General features: G+C 43.1%; 1 protein-coding gene across 1 annotated transcript in view; it reads right to left on the minus strand.

Moving 5' to 3' along the window:
• FAM20B (FAM20B glycosaminoglycan xylosylkinase) overlaps window positions 1–10,176 on the minus strand; it is a 41,186-nt gene extending 31,010 nt beyond the window's left edge. Inside the window, exon 1 of the mRNA XM_061183075.1 lies at window positions 10,068–10,176. The gene's annotated coding sequence lies outside the window, so the exon portion shown is untranslated. The remainder of the gene's footprint in view (window positions 1–10,067) is intronic.
• Between the last annotated feature and the right edge of the window lie 13,169 nt (window positions 10,177–23,345).

Consider the following 23,345-nt stretch of genomic DNA (forward strand, 5'->3'; position numbering starts at 1 on the left):
ATCACCAATGCAATAGGAAGTTCTAGTAGCTCCAAAATTCAGACAAAACAAACTGAGTCTGTATGCTTTTCAATTTTGAAATCTCATTACCTTCTGATGGGCCTCAGAAGAGCACATTCATCAGTTCAGGGCTGCAGATAATTCATCCACTCAACTAGGACAGAAATTTCTATTAAGTGAACGGAAGAGTTCAACTGTTACCTCACTTCACTATTTACCTCTGCAGATTAGTAGTGAGGGCAGGTTTAACGAAGGGGCTGAGCAAGTTTTCTTGTTTGTGATTAGTCACCACATCCTGGTAGAACAAGTAAGATTGCAATTTGACACTGTTCTCTACAACTGCCCGTCATGCCCACAGCCATCGACTTCATTTAGTGCTCAGCACCTTCTACTGGATCCCTGAAAGAACTGCCTCTGGGCCTCCACGTCCTCCAATCCAGACTAGATAATGCAGCAAAATCATATTTCTAATCACACACCATTTTTGAGGTCTATAAATCCCCTAGCAAGGCATTAAAGCCCTACCCTAAATGACTTCAGCCAATCTACATTGCTAGGCATCACTCTCATTCTCTTCACTCATCACTTGTCAGCTTCCACCACAAACATGGTCCCCTAAGTCACTCCTCACTGGAACTCTCTCAAAATTCCTCTAGCTCTTATCTTTTCTTCCCATCTTCTCCTGTTTAAAGCCTAACTGAGCTTTCAAGGGCCATCTCCAAAGCCATTTCTGGTCTCTCCTCACACTCTATAGTAACTAACCTCTCTCATCTTTACACCAGTACTTAAGTACATTCTGCCTTATCCAGTGTCTTCCTGTATGTAATTCTCAATCCCCCTCTCAGAATCCTGGCTCCTTAGTGATCTTAACTACCTTTGCACTCCCTGCAATACGTAGCATAGTAAGGGTAGATGCATTGTTCACCTAAACTGAACAAACTACTGCAAATGAGGCTATGCAAGTATCTTAGGACTCTGCTGTTAATTTCCTCGGTATTCGGTATCAGATGAGCGTGTGTTAACTGGCCCCTTAATGTTGGCTGTCCTTAATTAGCTCTCCTTTTTTCGGGAATCTACTTCTCTACCAACACTCTACTCAATTTAGTTGGTAGTTTCAGAGTACAGTCTCTTTTTCTGAGTAAGTACTGACAGTTCAGAAAGAGGTTTTCCTTTAGCTGGAAAGCTGCTACTCCTTCAGCCTACAGGGCAAGAACAATGATATTCAAGAAATCGACAATGTAGAGGTTTTAGTGGAATTTTTACAAAAAGTCTATGAGTTTGCAAGACTCCTATTCCAGAAAAATGTATTAGATGCACGATACAGAATAATTCCATCCTCTAGTAATGGGAGACTCTTTTACTGTTTACAATGATCCCCTTCTCTCCTGTACGCTTGAGAGGGGAGGGTACCCAAGACAGAGTTTCCATGCTGTATTATCTTATTTTCTTACTGGAGACAGCAGCATATTATGCACACTCTGCAAACTGGGTTTCTAAGAGGATCCCCCTTTTCAGATACTAAGAAAATGAAAGCAAGGTCACTGGGTATATCCCAAGTTATTCATGAAAACTTCTCTTGCATTCCCAGGAGGCTGCCTGCTACATTTCATGCCCTCACCTCCTGTATAAATGCCTCCAACAGTGTAACATTGTCCAGTTATATTATGGTCATTTATTTTAATGTTTCGGTTATGTGAAACAGAGCCTACCTCAAAGAACAGTCTCAAGGTAATAACATAACTCAAAAAATGTTAAATATAAAAAGGCAGGGCAAATGTAAGTCTTCACACTAAAAGCTGGTATAAATTCCCAGACGAGTTCTGGAAGGTAAAAGCTTATTAAGGAATTTTCGTACTGAACCCTGGTTTCACTCTCAGCTCCATCAGTGAAATGAGGCTTGATATGGAAGCTAATATTTCATTCCTCTCTCTCTCTCTCTCTCTCTCACACACACACACACACACACACTATCCTACACATTTGATAAGTGTTTTATAAGGATAAACTTATGACTAAAAATTGTTGTGGGAGAAATAGGTTCACACAGAAAAAGGTGAAGTCTTAGTATAAAGACTAGAATCCTCTGTTCAAGAATCTGGCTGATGTCTGGAGGAACACATACAGAAATACACATCAGTGCAGAGATCTGTTAGTCATCAGCTGATAAAATTCAATATATGTGGCTGCTGAGGAACATGCAAAGACCTCACCCCAACACTCCCACAAGCCACCAGTGAGGTTCCAAGCCTTATCAGTAGCAGTGCCACGTTGAATCGCTCTCTGATCAAGTGACAACCTCACGCTACTTCTCCGAAGGTCACGGAGAAGAAATCCCAACTTCTGCTCATAGCAACTAAAGTGAAGGCTTCAGTAATACTCTTTTATTGTGCTTCCAATTCAGCAGTCAAATCAAGTTCTTACCACATGAAGGGAATGTAACACGCTTTGTGAGTGTCAAATACCGGAAGAAAACATTCCGTATGAACATTTCATGCAGAGGGCTATTAACAAAGGAGATGGTGAAGGGGGTAGGATTTATTATATAACTAGTAAAATATCTTATCATGTTTACTCACACAATCTCCTCACCCTTGATCCTGAGTAGAAATTACAAGGACACTTTTACAAACTTCTTCTTTGGTCACCGTTGGTCTCAGCAAACCTCTGAAGGTTTGGTTAGTATAAAAGGTAAGACCTGAATTTAATTAAGAGTTTTTGGTTGACTGTCTACAAAGACAGACACCAACAATTCCTCCCATTGGGAGGTGGAATCTATTTTTCCTTCCCCTGAATTGGACTAGCTTTGTAACTTGCTTTGATCAACAGAATGCTGTGGAAGTGGCTGTGTGCTAGGTGTCTTAAAAGACCTAGCAGCTTCCATTTGGGGCCAAGCTACTATGTAAAGCAGCTCAGGCTAGGCTACTGAATGATGGGAGACCTGGCCAGCCCCTAGTTATTCTGGCCACTCCAGCTAACTGCCAGACACAGAAGTGAAGCCATTAAGGGCATTCCAGTTCCAGCTGAGGCCCCAGCTAAATACAGCCACCCGTCTGACTCCAGCCTATATCATGTGGGCAGAAGAACCACTCAGCTGGGCACAGTTGATCTATATAGTCATGAGAAACAACAAATCATTTAGTCTTAAGCCACTACATTTGGGGGTAATTTGTAAAACCCAGCATTCGCACATCTATTCTGTCCATATCAACTATTTGGGAGACATTAAATTAACCATTAATACAAATAAAGATTGGATTAATAAATAATTAAGGTCTCTTAAAGGTAACACAAGAAAAAAACAGAATCTCAAACGGATCATTTACTAAAGTCCCTTTACATACTTTAGAGCAATCAAGGCTAACCTTACACACTCACAGACTCACACAACTATACACACCCAGTTTATAAAGCCTAACCTTTAAACTTCAGCCAAAATTACAACCCTTTAGTACCAAAAAAAAAAAAAAAATTATAAACACACATACTTTCATCTTGGGGTAAGTCTGATATACTGCCCTTTTGTTAATTGGTGGTGACATTAGAGCACTGTGCTACATTCTTACTAGCTGCCCCCTAGAAATAAATGCAGTCTCTCCTGATGGTTAGTGACGATTATTATAAGTAAAATAAAGAGCATTCAGAAATCTCTCCACTTATCATCGTGTGTTTCTAGCTAGGAAGTCAAAACCTCTAATACCAAATGGCATCCAGTTTTTATTACATGAATAAATCCCTATTATCCTCAGAAAACCAGCCTACTCTTGCACTGCCACCACTGCCCACAACAGCATAATACTGTTCTTTTTCACGTTCAATTGGGAGTCCTCAACGAAAACAAAATCTAACAACAAACAATATCATTAATCAGTATCTACATACAGTTTTCCTTTCCCTGCTAATTCTCCACTTAAGAAACAGTTTCTTAATTCACCTTCTTTCTAAATATAAACTCTTCTGTAGCAGAGGGGTTAAGAATATGTGCTCTGGATTCAGAATGCCTGGGTCTGAATGCCTGCTAACCTCTCTGGGCCTCAGTTTCCTCATATGGAAAATGAAATAAGAACACTATTACCTGACTCACAGAATTGTTAAAAATGAATGTCATTACCACGCGTACTGTGCTAAAATTAGTGCTTGGACAACCTATAGTAATTCTTGTTGGTCATTATTACCGTATCAAAAACCCAAAGATGACTTCCTGAGGAGAAAGAATGACAAAGAAAATAACCCTCATTGGTTATGCTGTCTTCTGGGTTAGAGTCAGGGGCTGGATACCTATGTTGCATTACCAAGAGTTCTAGTAATCTTATATTCCTGAACTAAATCCTTTCCTAAATTTGAGGAGTAGCTAAGGTGTAAGCAAGTAGGTTTCTTCAGAGTGGGTATCAAGTGAAGCAGAAGACTGGGAGGTTATGTCACTAATTTGACCAACCTGTTTCTCTTCTCTACAAAGTTCAATTCTACCACATTCAATGTAAGTGAAACAGATGGGAAGCATGAACTTTTTCTATTTCACAAAAACAGCCGAATAGAATGCCCTTCACAATATTCTTCAGTTTGGAAAATTAAATCTGTGTTTTAAAGATGACAGCTTTGCAGGTCCTAAAGCTTTTAAGATAAGCTCTGAAGTAACCTAAGTTACAGGTATAGAAAATCAAATCTCCATATAGTCTGAATTGGTTCAAGTGTTATATATTCCTCACTGTTTTCACTTCCACTTAAATATTTATTCACATATGTAAACTTTTTTTTTCGTGAAATCCTCTAACAGTTCCCTGTGAAGGAAGGAACGAAAATGATCACCAGGCATTAATGAAGCATAAAGTAGCCTTTCTTCCTGGGTGTGAGAGTAAAACTGAAACAGGCTATGGAGTGTTTGTTCCCTCTTTGAAAAAAATTCAATTCCTGCAACCTGTCCCATTTAAACCTTGATTTAGGGCAACCCTCTAATGCTCTTCCTTGAAAAATGAAAAGAAAAAACCTTCAGCTCATACTGCTAGTGAGATTTGTTCTAAAAAACCAACACGTGCAGTGTTCACTGATCTAGAAACTCTGTGGAAATGCCTAAGAATTTGCATTCTGTTTCAAATGGGCCAGGTATAATGAACTTTCCTAAGTTCCAGGTATTTCACTGCTCAATTATCGGTATCTAACAACCATTTAAGGCTATATAGAATATAATTACTATATAGCATAGAAATATGGAATTTCAAATCATGTAACATTTATTTCAGATTTTCATGTTTTCCATCTTTATTGTTCAGTTCACTACAGTTCTTGAAAAGGTATGTAAGCTTTATTCAAGAGTGACACCTCACACTTTTAACTTTACGTTCTAGGGTATGTCAAGCTGACAGGACACAGATCACTTTAGAAATACGAACCCCAAGCAGGTCTGTGCTGAGTTATGGCTGAGTGGCTCCAGGCACGATCCCTTGTTATATATGAATATAAATGCACACACACACATACATACACACATATATTTTTTGGCATGCCTGTCTCCTCTACCCTATTGTAAATTCCTCAAGGACAGGGGATATATTTTACTCTCTTTGTAGTTCCAAGTAACCTAGCACAGTGCAGGGCATATGAGAGGTACTGGATAAATGCTTATTGAATAAAAGGAGTGAAGAGCAAGGGAGAGAGACCTTTATGGTTATAAGAATTTCTTCAGCTCTTTGGTTTAAAGATGGCCTCTTTTTTTTTTGACATAGGGAAACTAAGTCATGTAATGAATTCAGATCTACAGTACAGTAAGAATGTTGAAATGTCAAATATGTATACCAACTTTATACACTCAATTTTAAATTGCTGCCTTCTGTATACCTTGCTTCCATCTTTCAAGGCAACTGGTATTGACAAGCTGGTGTCTGGTGTTGGTTGGGTCTGGGAGTAAAGATGATCTGGAAATGCTAAGAGGAAGATTGGAGATGGTCCAACATTGCCCAAGAATGATACAAGACAGCGCTGGAACGAAATTTTCAAGTATTATGGGCAATGCTTTCTGAAACGAGAACCAACACTGGTATTTCCATATCATTTTCTTTTTTCTACAGAAAGAACTACAGGGACATAAATGCACCTATACAGAGTGCAAATTCACTATCTAAACCAAGGATAAGAAACAAGAAATGAACAAAAGGTCTTTGGGCAGCCAAAATAATGGTCACAAAGTTCATCCACTAATACAGAAGAGGCAGGCAGACCCTCACTAAGCCTATTTAGCTGTTTTGCATTCAGTTTCAGGAAGCAGTGTTATCTGGGTTGCTACTCCACAGAAGATCAGAAGCTGCAAAAATTTTAAAAAGGGCGGCAGGGATGCTAACAGCAAAAGTACAGCCTTTTCACCTCTGAAAGAAGAGACAGATTGACTACTGAAAGCAAATTCAAGAATTCAAAAAGCAGAGGGGACAAACAACTTACATATTTCAATCACCTCAAAGCCCTACAGGATTACTGTCTGTAACCATAACCTCAAGTCAATAAAGGTTACACTATATTGCTTAAAAAGCAAACAAAACATATAATACATTGTAAAAAATCCTTCACAAAAATATAGCTAAAATAAGAATTTTTGCACCCAATATCTTATTCCTACACTGCTATATAGATAAAGCAGAAAGTTAGCATTTAAGAGCATGGAATGATCGACTTCACTGCCTCATCCTGTAATTGGTTGTGTTTCACATTCATAATTTCATATTCCTTGACCTCCTTTTAAAATGTACCCAAATTAACACCTTCCCCTCCATTGGGTAGTTACCTTGCCAGAAAGTAGTCTGCTAAACACACACCAAAGCTCAATATCTCTTTTCTGCATCAGCCTTCATTTCTTATCTCATACTGGGATGACAGATGCAACCCCCCAAACTCACCAGGTCCAGAGCTGGGCCTTCCCTCTTCTGATTTTGGATATGAATGACAAAAGTCACAAGTGAGAGCTTTGCATTACATTCTCTCCTAAATGGCTCTAGCAGTCATGTTGACATTATAAGTTGGTCAAAAGCTAGTTTCAGTTGCAAAGTAAGGTCTTCTGTTCTGTACCCCAGGTCTGTGCCAATGAATTCATTACTCCCTGAGTGTTACAGAGGCAGCTCAAGGAAGGAAAAGAGGGAGAGATTTACAGGTGTGGAATGAGGAGCACTTCGGGGAGGGATAACTTCCCTCTCCCACCCCCAATATGAAGGACCAGAAGATGGACAGTCAGGGTCAATGATACTGGCATGGCCAATACCAAGAGCTCTAGTTCTTCTATTAGTGCAAAAATATTGTCTACCAATCCAACTGCTCAGTGAGCCTAGCCAGAGAAGGCTGCAGGAGCAGGTCTGTGAAGCTGCACCCAGGCTGCAGGTGGCTAGAACACCACCCAATCACAAAATTAGATCTCAAGGCAGCTCCAGCAAGTTAACACCCTTTACAGATACCCATCTCAACAGAACTATTTTCAACAGGAATCAGAAACACACTTTCTTGGCTTTTTTTTTCCTGTAAAGAGGAGCTAAACAATTTATCATCTGCACTAGAATAATTCCTCCTCCCGCATACTGTTTTCCATTCATTCATTCAACCACCAAACATTTACTGCACACCTACTATGCAATATGCACTGTTAGGTGCAAAAAGAAAAGTACATCAATCATCATCACTACTACACCACACTGTAGTGCCTCACTGTAACTGTGCTTCTCACCCCAAAACTACCTGGCCCTTAGTCCCAGAGTGGCCTGACATCACCTTCAGAAGACAGTCTCCTTTTTACTGTTTCCAACTATGGCCACAAAATACAAAGAGCAGCCTCCTGTTTCTATTATGAGATTGTAGCAGTCACCGAGAGACAACCACTGTGGTTGCTATTTTAAAAAGTTGTCAATTCAAGAGCTGAAGTATCTGGCTTCAGGGTTTATACCATTAAAATGATGGTCACACAAAGTGTAGGAAGCTGAAGTCTGCCCTGCAAGTAGAGGAAACAGAAAATTTCATTTAGAAGTTCAAAATTCAGAAAAGATAAAAAGCAGAGGCCTTAACACTGTGTGAAAGAACTGGAGTCTACAAATGGAAATCAAGAGAATGGACTAAAAGTCAGGGAATTATCAACTCAACATAAAGAAATTCTATGACATAAAGGATTAGATGATAGAAACAGTGATCTGTTTGTTCCCTATTCAAAGAACCCAGGGTGTGTGTTTTCCAATTTTCATTCTTTAACTAAATCATGGCTATTGTCCTACTAGCTCCAGAGAAACAAACCGAACAAATCAATCTCACATTTTTACCAGTCACACTGAAGAAAAGCTATGAGCTCCAAGATTTCCTGATCATCTTTTACCACCATTCATTTCTATCATTGCACTTTAATGTAAGTGAGGCTGACTCTGAATTGCTTGCTTGTGCCTCTTAATTCTCTTTTGACAAGCACTTTCAAAGGTGGAAGGCCCTCCTGTTGATTGATTCCACTGAACAGTTCCAGGGGCCAAAGTCCAACATCTTCACAAACTTCAAAAGTTATTAATTTAATACAAAACATTAATTTTTAAATCTACCTTAGACTGGCTCTAAGTCTAGGCAAATAACTTAGCATCTTTAACATCTGTATCTCAGTTTCTCAAGGACATGTCTTGATGATAAATAACAATATATGTGGAAAGCTCTAAGGCTTAGCTCAAAGGTCCTGCATAAATTCCAGGACTGCAATACATAGAGCACACTGAGGTCTCTAACCCAATTTAAAATAATCAACCCCATGGGACTTCCCTGGTGGTCTAGTGGTTAAGACTGCGCTCCCAACGCAGGGGACCGATCCCCGGTCAGAGAACTAGATCAACTAAAAAGATCTCACACCCAGCAAGAAAGATCCTGCCTGCCGCAACTAAGACCCGGCACAGCCAGATAAATAAATAATAAAAGATAAAATAATCAACCCCAATGAAATTTATGCATTAATTTACAACACAAGGAGGATAGGAATAGTTAGTAAACGGTAATCATAGTTATCGTTTTACATAAAGTCCTGCAATTTAAAAGCTAAAAGACCCACATTCCTGTTCCTTCTTTTCAAGGTGAGAAATCAAACCTCTGAAGGGAAACTAGCTGGGTGGGGATGATACTGATACTTGGTCCTAAACTCAAGTCACTGTACCCAGCATCCCTCATTGTCCCAAATTATAAACTCCTCACCCTTCCAACTGACGATATGGCCATTTAAAGGACTAATAATTCCCTAACAACCAATCACGTCTTGTCCCCTCCACTTTCACTCCAACATCCTTCTACCCCTTCTCTTCCTACCGGGAAACTTGCAGGTAACAGAAGCCTGATTAGAATGAAACTCTTATCAGATCCCACAATCAAGGACGCAACGTGACAAGTGCTCACGCTCATCATTAATGGCAACGTTTCGGTTCGCTTTTAATTGCGGGACCACAGCACCCGGAAATGAAATCTCAAGCGCAACCCACTTGGGACAACCGTATCATTTCCTTAAGTTGTGCCCTACTGCGAGCGCGGGGTGCATGACCCCGAGGAGACCGCGGACCCCTAGGCACGGTTACCCTGCCTCCCGCCTCAGGCCTGGAAGTCACTCGCGCTTCTCGGCCACGAGGTGGGCCCGCGAGCGCGCGATACCCCCCCCCACCCCGGGCCGCCGCAACGGGCACTCGGCGGGACACGAGGGCGGCACCAGAGCCAGTCGCCTCTGGGGACCGCGTCCGGGGGCGAGGGTGGGTCACTAGACGGATCCCGGGCGGCCCGAGGCGCCCCCAGGTAAGGCCCGGGCCTCAGGCGGGCCGAGGAGGCGACGGCCTTGGCCGCGTCCCTCCAGCCACGACGGCCGGTAGGAACCCTCTCGGGGCCAGCGAAGCGGGGCGCGCGGCCCAGGCCGGTCTCTGAGGCAGCCGCCGCTCGTGGACCGCTCTGGGCACTGGTGCCCGGCCCCTCAGGGAGGCGCCCCGCCCCCAGACGGCCCCAGCCCGGCGCGCGCCACGCACCGCGCCCCGCCCGCGGGTGGGCCTGCACTTTCCCGCCCGCCCCCCCCGCCCCCCCCGCCCCCCGGCCCCCAAACCGCTCACCTGCGGCGCCCTAGGCTCGCTCCATGGCCGCCCGCGCGGTGCGGTGCGGCGCGGCCCCGGCCGCCCCCGCCGCCTCAGGGAAGGGGCAGCCCCACGCCGCGCTCACCGCCCCCAGCCGCCACTACTGCGGCTCCCGCCCACCCCCGGCCCGGCCATTCCCTGGCCACCTCACCCCGCGGTCCCACACCCACCCACCCCCCGCCTCCGCGGCTCGCGACTGTTGGTACCTTCCTAGCGTAACGCCTTCCCCGCGGCCAATCCAAGGGCTTCTTCCGCGAGGTCCCACCCCCGCCGTCCGGTGGGCGGGCCTACCGGACCTGATCCGGACCGCCCGCCTTAACCTTTTGCGTCCCAGGCCGGTCGGCTTAACTCCCTCGACGCCGGCTCACGCCTCTCCTGCTTCTCCCTGCTGCCCTGCCCCGCTTACGTAAATTGACCTCTAACTTCTCTCTAGCCTTAGCTTTTTCTTTCCTGATTTTCGTGAGCAGCTAGGCAGCCAGTCAGCGGGACTGGAAGTAGGGGTCCCTTAGGTCAAGTTCTGTTTGTGAGAAGCAATTTCCCTCCTCCTTTTGCCCTTTTCATTCGCCTCATTGGTACTTCTGCTTCTGCCTATATAAGTGTATCCCCTTGCCCAAAAGAGGCCAGCCTTACCATGGTGAGCGCTCTTACTTCGGACCAGAGCAAAGGTCCCTGCTACATTTTGTAGCATTTAATAAAAGTGTGACTAATTTATTGTAATAGTTTCTTAACGTCTGTCTTTTGCAATGGACTGTAAGGCCCATGAGGACAGGGCAGTCGTGTCTGGGTCTCCAATGCCTGACACTCAGTCGACTCCCTATAAATAGTTTTGTTTTGTTTTGGTCTCGCCGCGGGGCTTGTGCAATCTTAGTTCCCTGAGGAGGAATCCAGCCGTGCCCACGACAGTGAAAGCACCAAGTCTTAACCACTGGACCCCCAGGGAGTTCCCTCCTTATAAATAGTTTGAATTAAAGATTCTTCCTTCTCTTAAACTATCTCCTTTCCACTGACTCCCTACGGTGCATCCGCTGTATAACGCATCCATTCATTTATTCATCATATACTAAGCTTGGACTTAGTGTGCCTGTCCCTGAAATATTATAATGCACACTGATCCATGCGATAAGATGAGTGACAGGAGAGACCGGGCTGACACTTTTTTCAGGCTCCATAGTTCATTTAAGCAAAGGAAAGAACTCCTTACTGGCTGTATGATATCGGGTGTGCCACTTAATCTTTCAGAGTATCAGTTTCCTTACCTGGCAAATGGGAGTTTATCATAGTACATACCTCACAGGGTTGTTGTGAGGACTAAATTAGGAAATGTGTGGGGAGAGTACTTGCAGATTATTGTCTAATGTTAGTTATTCATTTGTGTATTTTTTGAACAGTTAGTATCAGATGATCCTAGAGAAATAATTGGTCTTGATATCTGCCCCAGACAATCTAGTTAGGGAGGCAGCCCCTTTGCAGAAAACATTACATCATTGCAAGAAGGAGTACACAGTCAAATGCAGGAGGAGTTGTATCAGCCTTTTACTGGATGTATTTGAAAATGCTTGGGGGTCGTTTTCTGATCATGGAACACATAGTTCTTGGGGAAATGAGCTGGATAGTAATGAGAGTCCACCTTATTTCTCTACACAGGAACATTTGTCTGCCTGCAGTCAGCTAATCCTCCTAAACCTTGTTCATTACATCTGGAGATCATAAAGCAAAAGGGCAAATCAACATTTCCTCTAAGATGCTTTACCCCCAAAGGACTCTGTCTTACCTGTAACTCTGATAAAGACAGCAAGGATGGACTGTCCAACTGGTATTCCTCAGGAGGCCAGTCAGTGCATCCTGCAGCCTCAGTTTCCTGGTGATCCCTTTGTCTTTAGGGACATTCAGAGAGAGGGGTTCATGACCTCTCTAGGCAACCCACTCCAGTGCTTAATTTCATATCCATCAAATCCTTCCATCCACCCCACATGCTGCAGGACAGACACACTTTCTCTTCTTCTGTCCTCAGAGAAGGAGAATCATGGATTTGGGGCCTCTGTGTCAGAGGCTTTCAGATAGCAAAACTGTTTGGTCCCTCAGTTTTCTCTCCACTAGGCCCCATTATCCAGGCTCTTTGTGCCTGTATGCACAGCACTAGCACCATGCCTGCCACCCCAGGATGTGAGTTTCTGCCCCTCCCTCCTGTAATGCGCCTTATTTCCCAACCAATCAACAGTCAATATATTCTAGGTATTATGGGGGATGCAGTCATTTAAGAAGGGGACTCTGCCTTCAAAGAGTTTACACGACTAGCACACAGGAAGCAGCTGCAAGGAATACCGAGTACTTAAATTATGCAGCACAGACTCTGTGATCACTGAAGGAATCGAGGTCCAGGAAGATAGTGTGGGCTGGTATTGTCAGCCCACACTAACAATAAGGGAGGGAGGATTGAGGTGAGCAAAATATGGGTGGGAGCAGAGAGGGACAATAAGAACCAAAGTTAGGCAGTGCTATGTGAATTTAAAGCCAGACTTCCTCAGCAAATGATGGGAGAATTGTTCCTTCCTTCCTTCCTCCCATCCTCCCTCCCTCCCTCCCTTTCTCCCTTCCACCTTCCTTCCTTCAACGAATGTCTATCAAGTGCCAGACACTGAGCTAGATCCAGGGCATGCAAAGACAAAGAAGTCCTGGTCCTCATCCTTGAGAATTTTACAGTCTAATATTGAGAAACAGAATGGAAGGTCAGGCAGAGCCCCCGTTAGTTAGGTCGGAGCACTTTGCCAAGGCTTCTGTGATGCTTCTTTTCACAACGCATGTGATATCTTGTGGTACTAGGTATCTTTGTCTAATCTCTCCCTTTGCCTCTCTCTTCCCTGTCCTTGAATTGCAAGGCTTTTGAAGACACAGACTGACTTTATTTCACCTTTATCTCCACCTGTGGACTGCCTCACGCAGGGTAGTGTCTCTGCACTGATGTGTTGAAGTGCATTGAGTTGAAATCAGAGCAGGGATCTGGCTGTCCCCCTCCAGCCAAGGGCAGCGCACTTCCTGCGGGACTCCTACCTCACCCCACCCCGACCTTCATCTGTGAAAATGTTACATATCTCTCTAAAGTCATTTGCTCAGGAAGGCTCTCCTGACCTTTCTAACTGCACGTGTTTTCCTGGGCTTCTGAGACTCAGTACTTTGTACCTCTCTCGCGGTACGGTTTGTATTGATGTCTTTGGGGATATGTCTGGCCTCTTCCCCTGAACAGTAAACCCTTTGAAGCCGAGGACAGTGTTTTATTCACATCTGTCTCTCCCATAGCACTAACCCTGTACATGGCGCATGGTAGACCCTCAACACTTGAAAGAGCTTTTAGGAGAGCAAGTCCTGCAGACCTGGGGAATTGGGATCACTGGAGGTTTCTTTCTTGGCCCCTTCATCTCTGTAAGCATTTTCCTTCCACTCTTTCAGAATTTCTAAGTCTCTGACAATCTGTCAAGCCCTAGGTATAAGGGGAACATAACAGTCCAGCAATCCCAAGGTATGAGGGGAGTATGGTCTCAAGGTGCCTGCATACATGAACACAGCACGCACACTCCTTTTCAGAGAATACACCCACAGTGATGGATCCTAATGAAACTAATTAAGTCAATGCTGCATCAAGAAAATTGAAGGGAGTTGTAGGAGAGCTCACACTGGTCCAAGGTGCTCGAGCCTGGGAGGAGGTGGCAGGAGGTTTAGTAAGTGAAGGAGCACTCGTGTCCTTCTGTTCCCTGCTAGGAGGTGTGCTGTGTCTCGTTGCCTCCGGGGCAGGTTTGTTCCCTGCACGGGACTCTCTGTGCATGCTGCTTCTGCATTTCTTTTCCAACTGGGCAAACTCCTTTCTCTCATTTTGCCACCGCTCTGCAGAGCTACTCCTAGCCCACCCCTTGCTTACAGCATCGGGACTGCCCACTTAACCCTTCCTGTGGCACCTCTGTCAGTGCCTTCTGAGGGAACCTGTCAAGTCCCAGGGACAGCATCTCTCATACACACACACACACACACACACACACACACACACACACACACAGCCTCTTTGCCAGGAAATTCAGAATTTATATTAACTGTTTTCAGTTATTTTTTTCAACCCTAGTATTATGGTGGTTGTTTTTTTAAAGAGCATCTTTATTGAGCTATAGCTTACATACCATAAAACTCACCTGTTTAAAGTGTACAATTGAATGGTTTTTATTATATTTAGAGTTGAGCAACCATCACGTAATCTAATTTTAGAACATTGTCATCACCCCAAAAGTAATATATGCTATTTTCTCTTTTATTCTAAATATATATTTATCTATTTATTTAGTTTTTTTTTAATCTGCTCATTAAAAGAAAAAAAAAGACATTAAGGGGAAAGTGAAACTCCAAGAATTACTAAGAATGCAAAGGAGTTATAACTCACAAAGAGTGTTTCACTAAACTGCCATGTATGGCTGAAATCATTTAATTAGCCCGGCCAAGAGGCACACTTTGTTGTGGTGTATGCTCGAGTGCATGTCCAGGGCCACATCTTTGAACGTTTTCCAGTTTGTTGTGTCTTTCTCTAATGCCACTGGGTTCTTCAGTGGGTTTGGCAGAGACAATATTGCAAATTCCAGATTGCTAATTCCCACAAGGCAGTCATTTTGTAATGTGCTTAGGATGGTACCACATGCACATGTGTATTTAATACACATTTTTTTTTTTGCTGTGATGGAAATTCTTTAATTTTTATTAACCCAATTTAATGCATGAAGTAATTGCGTTAATCGCTGCATGAGGTAATTGCAGCCACATGGAAGCTCTGGGCTCCTCAAACTCAGCTCCCATCGCCCACAGGTAATATGCTAAGGAGTTAAGCTGAAGACTCTTTGAGCCTCTCTCATGACTGACCCAGTGATATGCTAAAGCTGCAGTCCTTAATCTGGCTGCACAGGAACTTTAAAAATATCCCTGTGCCTGCCCCCATCCTCAAACATTTGAATTTAATTGTCTTAGGGGGAGGTCCTAGCAAGGGTAGTTTTAAAAAGCTCCCAGCTTATTCTAATTTGCAACCCAGGCTGAGAACCACCGTTCTACTAGTGACTAAGTCAGGATCATGTTAATCAGTTGAACCATGTGAAATTGCCATCTTCAGGGGGCAAAACCAGTTCAGTATCGGCAATTTCATACAATTCGGTCTAATATATGGGCAAGTGGTTTTATTTTTGAGGGGGAGGTAAGATTGTCCTTCCAAAGGCATTCTACAGAAAACCCCTGTCCGGTGACAGGGAAGCCAATGACCTATTCTGTCAAGATGCTGCCCCTTGATGGACCAGACCCCCTGCATCTCCCCTTCCAGTGGAGCTTAGTTCAGAAGCCTGAAGCTGCCAGGCATGAAGGGAAATGAGCAAAGCAGGCCAAGGGAGAGATAACCAGAGGTTTCCAGGGAACATGACAAAGAGAGAACCTTGGTCCCTCCTTCAAAGGCATTTACATTTAAGAATATATATATTTTAAATACAGGGCAGGCCAAATAAAACACATGGTTGGGGGAAATCTGGTGCTCAGGCCTGCAGTTTGTGACCTTGTCCTGAAAGGTAGATGTTCATGGAAGAGGGAAGTGGCACAGAACAGGAGAGGACAGGATACTCAACACAGCAGGCCTAGGAGCCCAGGGAAGAAAGCAGCCAACAGCTCACTGCCATGCCTGGTGTGCCCTGGGGGACCCTGTGCGAGAAACAGGGAGGCAAGACACATTGGCACGGGGCCCTTTGGGGAAGGGAGTGCAGGGGACCCATGAGGGCGGTGTGTAAGCGTTTTGAGAGAGGTTAGCACATCCCTGGCAGAAATGGTGCTACCAGGATAGCATTTCCTCCAAGACAATGCACAAGAAAAGGGGGAAAAGAAAAACAGTTTAAGACAATGCCCAGACACCCTCTGACCTGTTTCTCCTCTGGCATTCTGGTTTTCATTCACTGTGGCAAGCACTCACCCAAACCCAAAACACTGGGTGTCCTAGACGCATCGTCCTCACCCACCTCCAATCAGTACCAACTTCCACCAACCCTGGCTCCTAAAGACTCCTCGAATCCAGCTCCTTCCCTCCAGCCTTACCACCACTGCTCCTGTTCAGGTTCAGGCTCCGTTTTCTCCCCCTGGATTATGGCAGTGATCCTTTTTCCAGCCTCTCTGTCTCCAATCTTTCCACCTTGACTCCTTGCAATCTGTTCCAGAGTATCTACATAGACAACTCCATCTGGAAAGATCTTTCCAAAAGGAAATCTGAACCACATTATATGCCTGCTTATAACCTTTCAGTGACCCAAAGAATAAAGCCGAAGGTTCTCAGCAGAGCATACAAAACCCCCAGGGTTGGGACCCACTTGCCCCTATAGCCTTCTCAGCCTTCTTTGCCACACACTTTACATTCTGGAAATACTGAACTGTGTAAAGCTCTCCTTCATACCCCATGCTAGTTCATGCCTGTGTGCTTTTGCTCAAGTTGTTCTCTGTTTGGAATTCCCTTCCCACGTTCCTCCAGCCTTACTCATCCTTTAAAATGTCATCTTTATGGAAAAGCTAAGTACCCCATCTCTCAGCTCCCCTAAGCCTCTGCATATCCCTCTATCTTACAGTGATTTAAGATCTTTCTTCTGTTTAAAATATAGGCATTTACTATATGTTTCCCTCTAAACTTTAGATACATCCTATAAATTTTGGTATCTTGCATTTTGTTTTCATTTTCTAATTTCCCTTGTGATTACTTCTTTGATCCATTGGTTTTTTAGGAGTATGTTGTTTAATTTCCACATGTTTGTGAATTTCCCAAATTTCCTTCTGTTATTGATTTCTAATTTCATTCCATCATGGTTATAAAACATACTTTGTATGACTTTAGTCTTTTTAAATCTATTGAGGCCTGTATTATAGCCTAACACATGAGCTATCCTGGAATGTTTCTACTACACTCAAGAAGAATGCACATCCTGTTTTTGTTGGGTGGCGTGTTCTATAGATCTCTAGGTCTAGTTGGTTTATAGTGTTGTTCAAGTCTCCTATTTCCTTGTTGATTGATATTCTGTATAGTTGTTCTTTCCATTACTGAAAGTGGGTATGTATTAAAGTCACCAACTATTATTGTTGAATTGTCTGTTTTCCCTTCAATTCTGTCAGTTTTTGCTTCATGTATCTTGTGGCACCATTATTAGGTGCATATGTGTTTATAATAGTTATGTCTTCTGGATGGATTCTGACCCTTTATTGTTATAAAATGTCCTTCTTTGGGACTTCCCTGGCCGTCCAGTGGTTAAGACTCCGCATTTCCATTGCAGGGAGCGTGGGTTCGTTCCCTGGCCGGGGAACTAAGGTCCCACATGCTGCACGGAGCAGCCAAATTAAAAACATTTTAAAAAAAATAAAATGTCCTTCTTTGTCTTTAGCAACATTTTTTTAAAAGTCTATTTTGTCTGATATTAGTATAACCACCCAAACTCTTTTTGGTTACTCTTTGCATGGAATATCATTCTCCACTCTTTTTCTTTCAATCTAAAGTATACCTAAAGTATATCTCTTGTACTTATCATACAGTTGATTGCGTTTTTTAATCCATTCTGGCAGTATCTGCCTTTTAATTGGAATGTTTAATCCAATTAATATAATTACAGAAAAAGTAGGATTTGTTTGCCATTTTAATATTTGTTACCTCAATGTCTTATGACTTTTTGTTCCTTTATTCCTCCATTAATGCTTTCTTTTGTGTTAAATCAGTATTTTCCAGTATACCATTTAATTCCCTTGTTTCTTTTACTATATAGTTTCTGAATTATTTTCTTAGTGATTTCCCTGGTGATTACAATAAACATCTTAATTTATCAGTGTAGTTCAAATTAATGCCAACTTTATTTTAATAGTACATAAAGATTTGCTTCTGTATAGCTTCATTCCTTCTCCTCTCCTTTGTGCTGCTATTGTCATATAAATTAAATCTTTATGCATTGTGTGTCCATCAGTACAGATTTATAATCATTATTTTCCTCTTAGTATTGTGAAATCATCTGTTTCTCACAGTGACTGAAAGCTCTTTGAAGGTATGAACTATGTCTTACTCATATATGTATACCTAGAATCTGGAAGAGTGTCTGGTACACAGTAAGTTGCTCAATAAATATTTGTTGACCAAAAATAAAATGAATTGAACACTGAACTGGTAAACTGAGACTACAGAACTTTTGCCAGATCACTGAATAAGGATGCACTGGTGGTTGAACTTAATTCGCATCATCGTTAATTGTGATGCTTATTTACCTATTTAGGGAAGTCAGTTAGTGAGTTATTATTAAGTTATTCTGAGGCAAATCCATTTGTTTAGTTCCAGGAAAGTATTGGTTATATAAAAAAATTTGATTCTTCGTGGTACTCATGTGGTATGTTGGGAGGGTAGTGGAGATGGATTACTCCCTGGTTAGGTCTAACAGATGAGAGAGAGAGAGAGAGAGAGAGAGAGAGAGAGAGAGAGAGAGAGAGAGAGAGAGAGAAGAGATGATGTCAGAGGGATGGAGAATTGTTGTGAGAATGGTGCTTCAAAAAAGTGCTTACAGAAGGAAGCAAACCAAGCTCAAAAACACCAAAAGGGAAAACCTTTCATAATAACAGTTGGGCAACATTATCTAATGTCAGCAACAAAAGCAGTTCAATGTCCTCCTTTCAAGGACCTTGAAGTAATGAAGTTTCATGCAAGATGTACTGACTTTGGATTTGGTCCAGTCTCCTCACGTTACTGATGTAGAAACAGGTCTAGAGTTGAAGTAAGTTGCCCACAGTAACACAACTGGTTAGAGTAGAGTGGGAACTAGAGATGGGATTCCAAGTCCAGTTTTCCCTCCTAGTACCTACTTGATGGGGCTCTCTGATATCCTAGGACCACCTTCTTACCTCACTTAGCCCTCCCTATCAGAAAGGAGCTATATCTCTCTGGATCTGGCTAGTGATTAAGTCTTTCAGCAACGTGTATGACTCTTACGATATGGGGTGGACACTATTGGTTTCCCATCCTATAATCGTTCCTTCACCCTTCCCTCTCCTTTCAGCCTCTGGTAGGGGGGCTGGACATGCCAAAAGTTGTTTTTCCAGCTTCCCATGATGCTAGAACAGGGGCATATGACCAATCCCAATTGATGGGACCTGAGGAGAAATCACCTGGAGGGTTTCTGGAGAAGGTTGTCCTCCTTACTAAAAGGAGAATGACAAGGAGAAATGCCCAACTTCCTGCCTGTGGATGCATCCCTGTAAAGAGTTTATGTGTGCAGTCTGGCAGCAACTTTACAACTATGAGGGTAGAAGCCTGAAAATAGGGCCAGCCACCTGAAGAAGGCAGAAAGGAAAAATAGAAAATACCAGACACTTTTTTTCTCCTATTTTTAAACTTCTGAAGTATAACATATATGTAGAAGATTATAAGCATACAGCTCCGTGAAATTTCACACATTGAACACACCTGTGTAACCAGCCTCTTCTAATCACTACCTTCCCCCAAGGGTAGACACTATCCTGACATCTAACATCATAGACAAGTTTGTTCTGCTTTTGTACCTCATATAGATGGAAACTGATTGGATCCTGACAAGTCCTTTTCTGAATGCACAGTATTCTTCTGCGTCTGGTGTCTTTCACTTAACATTACATTTGTGAGATTCATCCATGTTGTATGTAGTTACAGATCATTCATTCTCATTGCTGAATAGAATTCCACTGGGAGAATATGTTACAATTTATTTATCCATTTTTATTCTTGATGGACATGGGGATAGTTTCCAGATTTTGGCTGTTACAAATATTGCTGCTATGAGCATTCTTCTGCCATGAAGAGTGTTTTGGTCACCTATGAGTGGAGCTGCTCGGTAATCGGGTATGTTTATGTTCAGACTTAGTAGATAGTGCCAGTTTTCCAAAGGGATGGTACCAATTTACACTCCCACCAGCAGTGCATGAATGGCAGTAGCTGCACATTCATGCCACCTGGATCCTTTCTGAGCCACTGAATTGACCTGACCTGGAATGGTCTACTTCCAACTGTATGACTGTTCAAGCAATGGCTAGCCAGACTCTCTATTACCTGCAGCCCAGAGCTTTCCAACTAAGGCACTCTACAAGGGTAGATCCTGTGCTTTGCTCTGAAGACATCTTTCCTTAAAGACCAACCACTTTCTGACCTGGTGGGTCACCCACTGCCATGGCTGAGGCCTTAGTGTTTCTTTAGGGAGTGGCACCACCCACCCAGACCCTCCTCATTTCTTTCCTAGGCTATTGCAATTCTCTGCTAATAGATTTTCTCATCGATCTCCCCACTCCAGTATATCCTCATATATTGTCACATATACCTCACAGTTGAACTCCTGAGGTCTCGCGGATAAACCAAAAAGAACTGAGGGCTTCCCTCGTGGCACAATGGTTAAGAATCCACCTGCCAATGCAGGGGACACGGGTTTTAGCCCTGGTCCGGGAAGATCCCACATGCCACGAAGCAACTAAGCCTGTGTGCCACAACTACTGAGCCTGCGCTCTAGAGCCTGTGAGCCACAACTACTGAAGCCTGTGCGCCTAGAGCCCGTGCTCCACAACAAGAGAAGCCACCACAATGAGAAGGCTGCACACCGCAGTGAAGAGTAGCCCCTGTTCGCCGCAACTAGAGAAAGCCCGCGCACAGCAACAAAGACCCAACACAGCCAAAAATAAATAAAATAAATAAATTTTTAAAAAAAGCTTTAAAAAGAACTGAAATTGTTTTCTTTGATAATCCATTTAGCTACCCAAGAATACACTGAAAGTGTTCTTTGCTAACAGCCAACTAATCGCCCAGTAGAGTAACTACCATTAACTGAGAACTCATTTTATTCGCCAAGCCCTGTGCTAAGAGCATCACATATCTTATCTTATTTTATTCTCACAATAAACTTAAAAAACATCTTTGTGCCAGTTATCAATTTATGGCCTCTCAGCTCCAATCTACCCTTCATTGCCTGCTCTGTGAAAATCATATTGGACCTTTTAAATATTTTTCCTTTGCTGGGTGGCACCATGTTAAGCCCTGTCAGTAGCAGGTGCCGGAAAGACACTGCAAGAAGGTGTCCATCTTTATGGACAAGACTGTTCTATCTCGGGGCTTCCCTGGTGGCGCAGTGGTTGAGAATCTGCCTGCCAATGCAGGGGACACGGGTTCGGGCCCTGGTCTGGGAAGATCCGACATGCCGCGGAGCAACTGGGCCCGTGAGTCACAACTACTGAGCCTGCGCGTCTGGAGCCTGTGCTCCGCAACAAGAGAGGCCGCGGCAGTGAGAGGCCCGCGCACCGCGATGAAGAGTGGCCCCCGCTTGCCGCAGCTAGAGAAAGCCCTCGCACAGAAACGAAGACCCAACACAGCCAAAAATAAATAAATAAATTAAAAAAAAAAAAAAGAAGAATGTTCCATCTCCATTCTACTGTGCCCCTCTCGGATGGCCAGGCTCCTGTAGTGCACACAGCCAGGGGCTTCCCTAATTCCCCTTCTGGTGTCTCTAGTGAGACCCCTCTCCATAAATGGCTTTTTCTAGAACCCTAGAGGGTGGGTTTTAAGCAAGTTTAGAGATTTCCAGCAAGTCCCTCTGTCCCGGCTCCACGGAGACTTCTCCGCTACTCAGTGAGCCGGATCTTAGTCCTGGGAAGGGAGGGGCTTCCCTGGTGCCTTATCTCAGCTGGAGGGGCTGGTGGCTGCCCCTTGTGTCTGCTATTTTTGAACTCTATAGTTTTCTTCACTTTTTACCAGCCAATCCCTCCTTACTCCAATCCACTATTATAGTTAATAACTCTTTCAAATTACTGTATAATTTCTATTTCCTGCTTGGATCCTGATGGATATAGTCCTTGTCTGACTACCTTTTTTTTTTTTGAGTTAATGATTGTTTTTCCTTTTTATTTGTTTTGTTGTCCTTATTATTATTTCAATCCCCAAATCTCTGCCAGTTGCCTATATCTCCTCTCTGTAAAGTCAAACATATTAGTTATTCCAACAATTTCACCTTCCTTAAGAAATCTTTCCTTGGAGCCTTCTGATTCACTCCTACACAGACTTTTTGCCCTTTTTACTTGGTCTCCCTTCAACATCAAGTTGGGAATCTCCTTGGTCTCTCCTGTGTGGATCACTCATCCATGTGCTTCCAAATTTTGTCACTTTCTTTTTCCCTCCCTATCTTTGCAAGTGTATGCCTTTAAAAATACCCTTTGAGGCCATAGTTACAGGCCCAGGTTTATGTTCCTTTAGTCTTGCTTTAAAGCAAATTTTCGTTGTTTGCTATCCGTTTCAGAGAATCTGTGTTTATTAATATCACTGCTAAGTTTCTAACAAAGAGCTTATTTCATTTAGGAAAAAAAAATCATTTTATTGTTGTTTTAGCAGGGTTTGGGGAGGAGCCAAAAAAATGCATGTGTGTTTATTCTGTCATCTTTACCCAGAATTCCCTGTATATATTCCTTTGAAATCTACTTTTTATTTTTAACTTAACAGTATATCATTAACAACTTCCCACACTATTACATATTCTTTTATTACATTTTCTTAAATTACTAAAACATTTTAAAATATCTTTGGTAACCTCTGCTGAAGATATGCTATAGTTTACTTAGCAGTTTTCCCTTTGTTGGACATTTAGGTTGATTGCATTTGTTTGCTCCTGAGAAATTTTTATAAGGGTTGTGGGGTAGACCAGCACAACAGAGACGGCGGTGCTCACCCAGGACCCTGGCAGACATGACACAGAGACCGCTTGTCATGTTCACAGCCCAGCTATACTCCCAGGGGCTCTGGAGAATCCATAAATGACTAGAATTATCTTCTTTGATGACCCATCCAGCTGCCAAGGGCAGAACATCCTGACCTCCGTCTTAGCTAGCTGCCTGCTAATCAACAGCTTACCCAAGAAAAGGCAAAGTTCATTATTTCCAACTTGTCTTCAGTTTTTCTTTCTCCCTTTTCTCCTCTATTTTGCATTTAACTCCTAATTTTGCCTTCAATATATGAAATAGATCTGCTATTGGCTTCCCTTGAACACAAGTACATAGTGTGCCCTTAATTAATTTTCTGTCTTTGAGTTAATATTTGACACTATAACCTACAATGTTTCTGTGCTCATTCTCCTGGATAAATCGGTGTGTTCATCCAGGACCATCTTCCATGGATAAATGAGGCCCCGTCTAACTTCTGGGTGGGTCTGGATTCTGTGGCGTCATCTTGGCTCATCTGACTTCAGC

This window comes from Eubalaena glacialis, chromosome 3, assembly GCF_028564815.1.
Source record: "Eubalaena glacialis isolate mEubGla1 chromosome 3, mEubGla1.1.hap2.+ XY, whole genome shotgun sequence".
Classification (NCBI taxonomy): domain Eukaryota; kingdom Metazoa; phylum Chordata; class Mammalia; order Artiodactyla; family Balaenidae; genus Eubalaena; species Eubalaena glacialis.